This window comes from Pelophylax lessonae (genome assembly GCF_965119305.1).
Source record: "Pelophylax lessonae genome assembly, chromosome: 4".
NCBI classification, from domain to species: Eukaryota; Metazoa; Chordata; class Amphibia; order Anura; family Ranidae; genus Pelophylax; species Pelophylax lessonae.
This window is the reverse complement of record NC_138771.1, coordinates 445,987,729-445,997,294: the sequence shown is the minus strand read 5'-3', so window position 1 is coordinate 445,997,294 and position 9,566 is coordinate 445,987,729.

Genomic DNA, 9,566 nt, shown 5'->3' with positions numbered 1-9,566 from the left:
GGGGCCACTCCCCCTGCACGTGGGGGTACTTGTCGTGCAGAGCGCGCTCATTAATACCCGGGACCAGGTAGGGACTGCGGTCATATGAAAGTCTAACATTAAGGCTGTTCCCTGACTTAGACCCAGTTCACATATATGCGATGACAGACATCCCATGTGATTTGCAGCGCACTGCTCTGCAAATCAAATGCGATGTCTGTGCAATGCGAATTCAACCAAACAGATTGTATGGCTGAATTTGCATCGCATTCGGACACAACTCGCACAGGACCCTTTTTTGGGTCAGCACCAGAATCGGATCGCATGGGTGTTCACACCCATGCGATCAGATTCATGTCCGAACTGACAGTTCGCACTGCGATATGCAAACTGATATGGGGGTGTGGATAACTTTGTATTGACACCCCCAACTAATTGCATATGGCAGTGTGATGAACTGCCTGCGAGTTGAATGCGATGCCGGAACTCACAGTGGATTCGCAGGATTCCTGCATCACATATGTGTGAACCGGGACTTAGAGCTAAGCCTTGTGAAGGGTACAGGATTCATTACACAGGGTCCTTCTGTAAAAACACTGTCCCGTGTCACTGCACCCCCTTTCCGTAGGTATGTTACATTTGGGAAGGACACCACTGAGCTCATGCCCTCTCCACCAGTCCAGCCTATCTTTGTTACCTCACTCCCAGTAACAGAATGGGGTCCCGCCCCACACATAGCGTGGACCTCATGCGTGCACTTGTTAAATCCTTCCTTCGCCAATCCATGTGACCAGTGGTGTATTTAGGTTTTGTGCTGCCCTAGGCCTATCTAAACTTGGGCACCCCCTAATTTAAATATGACACACCCCTTCCTGTAAAGGCCACACCCCTTCTTGTTTATGATCCGCCCTGTCATCTGTAAACCCAAGACCACAAACACAGTCTATCAGTGCCCATCGGTGCAGGTTCTTTAGTTTCCATAAGTTCAGCCTCATCAGTGCCCATCAGTGCAGCCTAATTACTGCCCATCAGTGCAGCATATCAGTGTGGCCTCATAAGTGGCCATCAGTACAGCCCCATCAGTGGCCACCAGTGCAGCCTCTCAGTGCCCATTAGTGCAACCTATCAGTGCATCATACCAGTGCAGCCCCATCAGTGCTGCCTTATCAGTGTAGCTCCATTAGTGCAGCTTATCAGTGCTGCCTCATCAGTGGCCATCAGCGCAGCCTCATCAGTAGCCATCAGTGCAGCCTCATCAGTGCAGCCTCATCAGTGGCCATCAGTGCAGCCTATTAGTGCCCATCAGTGCAACATATCAGTGCCCATAAGGGCATCATATCAGGGAAGCCCCATCAGTGAAGCTTATCAGTGCTGCCTTGTGCCTATTAGTGCAGCCTCATCAGTGCCCATTATTGCAGCATATCAGTGCTGCCTTATCAGTGCAGCCAGCATAAGGCTGCAGTGCCACACCTTTTAGCATTGGCGGCCATCGGACCAGTTGTATTAGGTGTGGTCCGCAGCCTGCGGTCTATCCGAATGTCCTCACTGGCGGGTATTATCATACCGGCAGGGAGCAGTGTGACTGCTTTATGGGGTGGCCAGACTGATTTGCCTCTTCAGCCCTGCCCTCTGGCCCAATTCAACCCATAAGATTGGCACTAAACTAAAAGTTTAGCGCAAGCCGGCGGGGACCCTTTTCCTGCAGGAGCTGGGAGGAGGCAGTTTTTTTTTTTTAGTGCAGGGAGCAGCTTTTTTGCTGCCCCCCTGCAAAGTGCTGCCCTAGGCCTGGGCCTTGTTGGCCTAGGCCAAGATACAGCACTGCATGTGACTAGGCCATGAATCTCATTAATGTGAGATTGGTTCCAGTTGCTACTGGAGATTGACCGCTTGGAAGGGAGCCAGATCAAGAGCCCCCTTGCTACCAGAGGACCTGCCACCTATACCAGGTACCATACTTCCAAAGTGGCTGCAATGTACCTTGCGCTGGACCTTGGTTACCCATAGCACCTATATTACTCTTCCCGCTTGAGTTGGGAGTAGAGCTTAATTTGGTTCAGTTGTGCCTGGCTTCATCTGCACAGTTCTTTGTTGATGGAATTCTGTGAAAAAAAAAAGACTTTGAGTCCCATATGCCACAGTGGAGAGATTCAAAGTTATCACTGGACCACAAGCACGGTGATGATGGTGATGCTGATGGTCCATAACTCAGTACAGACCTGCACCTTGAGAAATATTCAGCAGGAGACAGAGAATTGCACCTACAATGTACTCATTGTGGTTGCAATGCTTTGCAGGCTCCACTGCAAAAAAATAATAATTTCATATTTTTCATTAATTATCCACTTGCAGATGAACCCATAGCAGATTTACTGCTACAGGGTGGCTGTGCTGTGCAGAATCACACACACACACACATATATATATATATATATATATATATATATATATATATATATATATATATATATATATATATACACACACACACACACACACACACATACACCCCCTTCCTGCCAAGGCCATTTTTCGGCTTTTGCCACTACCACACTTTGAATGACAATTGCACGGTCATGCTACACTGTATTCATATGAAATTTTTTATATTTTTTTTCACACAAATAGAGCTTTTTTTTGGGTGGTATTCAATCACAACTTTTTTTTTTTTTTTGCTAAACCAACAGAAAAAGACGGGAAATTGTGAAAAAAAAACAGTTTTTATAGCTTGCTTTAAATTTTTCCAAACAGGTAATTGTTCTGTCCACCAGACTTCTATTCAGATTACTTTTATGTTTATGTTGTTTAAAATAACATGTTGGGTTTTCTTGATTCACACAAGTTAGTTATATGCCGAGCGCAGACGCCATCTACTGTTCTTTTTTGGTATAGCTTCAGTTGCTCTAATTACATGTTGTAAACTCTCAGAGCATATTAAATAAAGTTGTTAGGAACCAGAGTATTCTGGGGAGATTTCTAGAGGAAGTGAATCAGCCACGATTTTGAAAAGATACAGGTAGGGCAGCAAGGCATGTTTTCTCAATCTCTCGCCATCACCCCTGAGAGAGCCTAAAAAGTGAGTTCTTGTTACCTCATCCTGTATTTTAGAGCATTGTTTCTTTATTGTATGCAATTATGTACTGATTGATGTTTGTTTTTATCAATTTGTAGTTTCACCTGGCTTGTTCTAATAAATTTGAGTTTAAAGAAATATGGTATCTGAAATGTATAGAGCAGGAAGGTTTAGCTCTCTGTCCTAGAGACAGAACAGTAATTTTTCTCCTTCGTTGATGTGCGCTGATGAGGCTGCACTGATGGGCACTGATAGGGGGCACTGATAGGTGGCACTGATAGTCACTGGCAGGTGACACTGATAGGCAGCACTGATAGGCACTGATAGGTGGCACTGGTGGGCACTGATTAGAGGTACTGATTGGCACTTTTAGGTCGCACTGGTGGACAGCTGATCTGCTTTATTTTTTTCTCAGCGTGAGGGAAAAAAAAGCAAATGACCGCCTTCTGTTTACATTACGTGATCAGCTGTCATTGGCTGACAGCTGATCACGTGGAAAAGGGCCCAGGATTAGCCCTTTACTACGATCTGTAATCGGCGATCACAGAGCGTTCTGAACGTGCGCCCCCCCCCCCGTTACTCCCAGCATTTTAGGCCCGTGCTGTAGCCGTCTTTCGGCTATAGCGTGGGCATTAACCACTTCAATACAGGGCACTTTCACCCCTTCCTGCCCAGGCCAATTTTCAGCTTTTAGCGCTGTTGCATTTTGAATAACAATTGCGCGGTCATGCAACACTGTACCTAAACCAAATTTATGTCATTTTTTCCCCCACAAATAGAGCTTTCTTTTGGTGGTATTTGATCACCGAAAGGTTTTTTCTTTTTTGCTAAACAAATAAAAAATGACCGAAAAGTTTGAAAAAAAAAAGTTGTTTGTTTATGTTATACAATTTTGCATATAGATACGTTTTTTCCTGCACTGATGAGGCTGCACTGACAGGCACTGATGAGGAGGCACTGATGGGGTGGCACTAATATGCGGCACTGATAGTCAGCACTGATATGTGGCACTGATAGGTAGCACTGATATGCAGCATTGGTGGGCACTGATAGGCGGCACTGCTGGGCACTGATAGGCAGCATTAATGGGTTATGATAGGTGGCACTGATAGGTGTCACTGATAGGCGGCACTGATGGGCGGCACTGATAGGCAGCACTGGTGGACAATAATGGGTACTGGTGGGTGGCACTGATGGGCACTGGTGGGCAGCACTGATAGGGAGGGCACTGGTGGGCAGCACTAATGGGGGAGCACTGGCAGGCTCCCTGAGCCCTGATTGCCATCCCTGGTTGCCATGGTGGGCATCCCTGGGGTCATGGGTGGGCATCTTTTGTGGTTCTAGTGGCACCCCCCCCCCCCCCGAGGGTCTGCACTGGTAATCAATGATCTGATTACCAGTGCAGACCCCCCCCCCGTCAGGAGGGCCGCAGATCGGCTCTCCTCTACTCATGCCTGTCAGGCACGAACTAAGGAAAGCCGATGTGACCAGCTGTGATTAGACACAGCTGGTCACATGGTAAAAAGCCTACATCAGTAGGCTCTTTACCAAGATCGGAGACGCGGTGTGTCAGAGTGACACGCCACATCACCGATCGCCGCTCTGCGTGCCCCCCAGGGGCAGTACAAAGACAAGTGTGCATTATCCTACCGCGGTCGTATGAAGTCCGGTCAGGATAATGCAACCACTTTCCCGCCATCAATCGCCTATAGGGCGGGCGGGAAGTGATTAAGTGGTTAATGCAGAGAATGCTTTATCAAAGTGATTGTAAATGATCACCTTGTAAAACAACTATTCAGTTTAAAATTAAAATAAAAGGCAAAACATTCTTGTATAGATATAAAAAAAAAACACATTATAAATACCTTTTTTTCCCTTTTTTATGAGCGATCACATTCCTTCTGTTCTCAGCTGCTTAACAGCTGGGGGGAGAAGAAGCAGCAGCACATTGAGCTTGCCAGTGAATGGCTGTGCAGCGGAGGCATGTCAGGACAAGTCTGATCATTGGAGGAGAGTACACGAGTTCCCAGCATAAATAGAGAACTGACCACGGTGTGATCTCCTGCATAGTGTGGTCAGTTTTCAATAGGAAAGCAAGGGAACTAGCAGGAACCAGGGATTTCACACAAAGGAAGCAATACAAAGAAAAAAAGGATACTTTCTTATAAAAGTATATGGTACAGCAGGCACATATCTGGAATATGCCTGCCCAGGCCAATTTTCAGCTTTCAGCTCTGTCGCATTTTGAATGACAATTGCACGGTCATACAACACTGCACCCATATGAAACTTTTATCATTATTTTGAGACAAATAGAGCTTTCTTTTGGTGGTATTTAACTTTCTCCCATCCGCGCTACAGCCTATATACGGCTGCAGCGCGGACTCGAATTTTCGGGAGGCCGTTTTTAAACGGCCTCCCAGAAGCAGGCTCCCCGCGCGCTCCCGCGAGCGCGCATCGGGGAGAATCTGTGTCGGCCGTGTCCCTTGGACACAGCCGATCACAGATCGTGGTGAATGGCCAATCACAGCGGCCATTCACCATGTGATCGGACCATCCAATGAGAGATGATCTCATATGTAAACATATGAGATCATCTCTCATCGCCGGCGCTCCTTCCTCACACGGAGCCTGCAGTGTGAGGAAGGAGGGGGAGCCTCACAGCGCCGGGGACACAGAGACATGTAATCAGGGCACTGATCACCAGTGCCCTGATTACTGCAAGGTAAAAAAAACATACACACATTGCCCCCAACAGTGCCCACAGTGCCCGCCATCAGTGCCCCCCATCAATGCCCACAATCAGTGCCCATAGTGCTGCCAGTCAGTGCCCATCAGTGCCTGCTCTAGGCACTGATGAGCACTGACTGGCAGCACTATGGGCACTGATGGTGCTGCCCATCAGTGCTCATCAGTGCCGCCCATCAGTGCTCATCAGTGCCACCCGTCAGTGTCCATCAGTGCCATCCACCAGTGCCCATCAGTGCCGCCTCTCAGTGCCGCCTCTCAGTGCCCAGCAGTGCCACCTCAGTGCCACATCTCAGTGCCCAGCAGTGCCACCTCTCAGTGCCCAGCAGTGCCGCCTATCAGTGCTCATCAGTGCCGCCTATCAGTGCCGCCTATCAATGCCGCCTATCAGTGCTCATCAGTGCGGCATATTAGTACCTCCTCATCAGTGCCCATAAGTGCCACCTCATCAGTGCCCATAAGTGCCACCTCATCAGTGCCCATCAGTGCAGCCTATCAGTGCCCATCAGTGCCGCCTCATCAGCGCACATCAGTGAAGGAGAAAAATGTATTTTCAAAATTTACTCGCAGAAAATAAGAAACTTTTTTTTTTTTTTTTCAAAATTTTCTGTCTTTATTCTTTTTTTTTTTGTAAAAAATAAAAAACCCAGAGGTGATTACATACCACCAAAAGAAAGCTCTATTTGTGTGAAAAAATGATAAAAATTTCATATGGGTACAGTGTAGCATGATCGCGCAATTGTCAGTCAAAGTGTGACAGCGCTGAAAGCTGAAAATTGGCCTGGATGGGAAGGGTGTTTAAGTGCACAGAAGGCAAGTGGTTAATAACCACTGGGTTTTTAATTTTTTGCTAAACAAATGAAAAAATCCAGACAATTTTGAAAACAAAGAAAAGTTTTTCATTGTTCCTGTATGAAATTTTTCAAATAAATACATTTTTTTTCTTCACTGATGTGTGCTGATGAGGCTGCACTGATGGCCACTGATAGGCTTCACTGATGATCAATGCCTTGATAATTTGTGTAAACAATGTTCTGACAGCCTTGTCGGTTATCGGCAATGCTTTCCTAACACAGACACAAGTCTGTTTACATATGATCAGCTGCAGTGATCGGCCCTCTACCAGCGATCTGTGATCAGCTGTGTCCTAAGGAAGCTGGGTTCTGGGAGGATGTCCATGGAGGATATCCAAGTTATACAGTATCTCACAAAAGTGAGTACACCCCTCACATTTCTGTAAATATTTTAATATATCTTTTCATGTGACAACACTGAAGAAATGACACGTTGCTACAATGTAAAGTAGTGAGTGTACAGCTTGTATAACAGTGTAAATTTGCTGTCCCTTCAAAATGACTCAACACACAGTCATTCTTGTCTAAACCGCTGGCAACAGAAGCGAGTACACCCCTAAGTGCAAATGTCCCAATTGGGCCCAAAGTGTCAATATTTTGTGTGGCCACCATTATTTTCCAGCACTGCCTTAACCCTCTTGGGCATGGAGTTCACAAGAGCTTCACAGGTTGCCACTGGAGTCCTCTTCCATTCATCCATGACGACATCACAGAGCTGGTGGATTTTAGAGACCTTACGCTCTTCCACCTTCTGTTTGAGGATGCCCCACAGATGCTCAATAGGGTGTAGGTCTGGAGACATGCTTGGCCAGTCCATCACTTTTACCCTCAGCTTCTTGGAGGTGTGTTTGGGGTCGTTATAATGTTGGAATACTGCCCTGCCCAGTCTCCAGACGGAGGGGATCATGCTCTGCTTCAGTATGTCACAGTACATTTTGGCATTCATGGTTCCTTCAATGAACTGTAGCTTCCCAGTGCCGGCAACACTCATGTAGCCCCAAACCATGACACTCCCACCACCATGCTTGACTGCAGGCAAGGCACACTTGTCTTTGTACTCCTCACCTGGTTGCCACCACACACACTTGACACCATCTGAACCAAATACGTTTATCTTGGTCTGATCAGACCACAGGACATGGTTCCAGTAATCCTTGTCCTTTGTCTGCTTGTCTTTAGCAAACTGTTTGCGGGCTTTCTTGTGCATCATCTTTAGAGAAGGCTTCATTCTGGGACGGCAGCCATGCAGACCAATTTGATGTGCGGTGTGTGATCTGAGCACTGACAGGCTGACCCCCCACCCCTTCAACCTCTGCAGCAATGCTGGCAGCACTCAGATGTCTATTTCCCAACGACAACCTCTGGATATGACGCTGAGCATGTGCACTCAACTTCTTTGGTCGACCATGGCGAGGCCTGTTCTGAGTGGAACCTGTCCTGTTAAACCGCTATATGGTCTTCGCTACCGTGTTGCAGTTCAGTTTCAGGGCCAAGACATTCTTATTTTAGCCTAGGCCATCTTTATGTAGAGCAACATTTTTTTTTTCAGATACTCAGAGAGTTCTTTGCCATGAGGTGCCATGTCGAACTTGCAGTGACCATTCACACCTGAGACTTTGTAACGCTAAGCAGTCACATGACACCAGTGAGGAAAATGGCTAATTGGGCCCAATTTGGACATTTTCACTTAGGGGTGTACTCACTTTTGTTGCCAGCGGTTTAGACATTAATGGTTGTGTGTTGAGTTATTTTGAGGGGACATCAAATTTACACTGTTATACAGTGGTTATCGAAAGTTTGGGCACCCCAGGTAAAAATTTGTATTAATGTGCATAAATAAGCCAGGGAAAGATGGAAAAATCTCCAAAAGGCATCAAATTACAGATTAGACATTCTTATAATATGTCAACAAAAGTTAGATTTTATTTCCATCATTTACACTTTCAAAATTACAGAAAACAAAAAATGGCGTCTTCAAAAGTTTGGGCACCTTGCAGAGTTAATATCTTGTACTGCCCCCTTTGGCAAGTATCACAGCTTGTAAACGCTTTTTGTAGCCAGCCAAGAGTCTCAATTCTTGTTTGAGGTATCTTTGTCCATTCTTCCTTACAAAAGTCTTCCGGTTCTTTGAGATTTCTGGGCTGTCTGTCACGCATTGCTCTTTTAAGGTCTATCCATAGATTTTCAATTATGTTGAGGTCAGGAGATTGTGAAGGCCATGGCAAAACCTTCAGTTTACGCCTTTTGATGTAAACCCCCGTGGATTTCAAGGTGTGTTTAGGAAAATCATTATCCATTTGTAGAAGCCATCCTCTCTATAACTTCAGCTTTTTCACAGATGGCATCAAGTTACCATCCAAAAATTGCTGAAATTTTATTGAATCCATTTTTCCTTCTACTCGTGAGATGTTCCCTGTGCCACTGGTTGCAATACAACCCCAAAGCATGATTGATCCACCCCCATGCTTAACAGTTGGTTCTTTTCATTAAATTCTGTGCCCCTTCTTCTCCAAACGTACCTTTACTCATTCCGGCCAAAAAGTTCAACTTTAACCTCATCGGTCCACAGAACTTGTTTGCAAAATGCATCAGGCTTGTCTATATGTTCATTTGCAAAGTTCAAACGCTGATTTTTGTGGTGAGGACGTAGAAGAGGTTTTCTTCTGATGACTCTTCCATGAAGACCATATTTGTACAAGTATCTCAATAATAGTGTACCACAACTCCAGTGTCTGCCAGATCTTTCTGGAGGGATCGTGCAGTCAAACGTGGGTTTTGAATTGTTTTTCTCACAATCCTGCGAGCTGTTCTGTCTGATATTTTTCTTGGTCTTCCAGATCTTGCTTTAACTTCCATTGTTCCTGATGACTGCCATTTCTTAATTACATTACGAACAGAGGATATTGACATCTGAA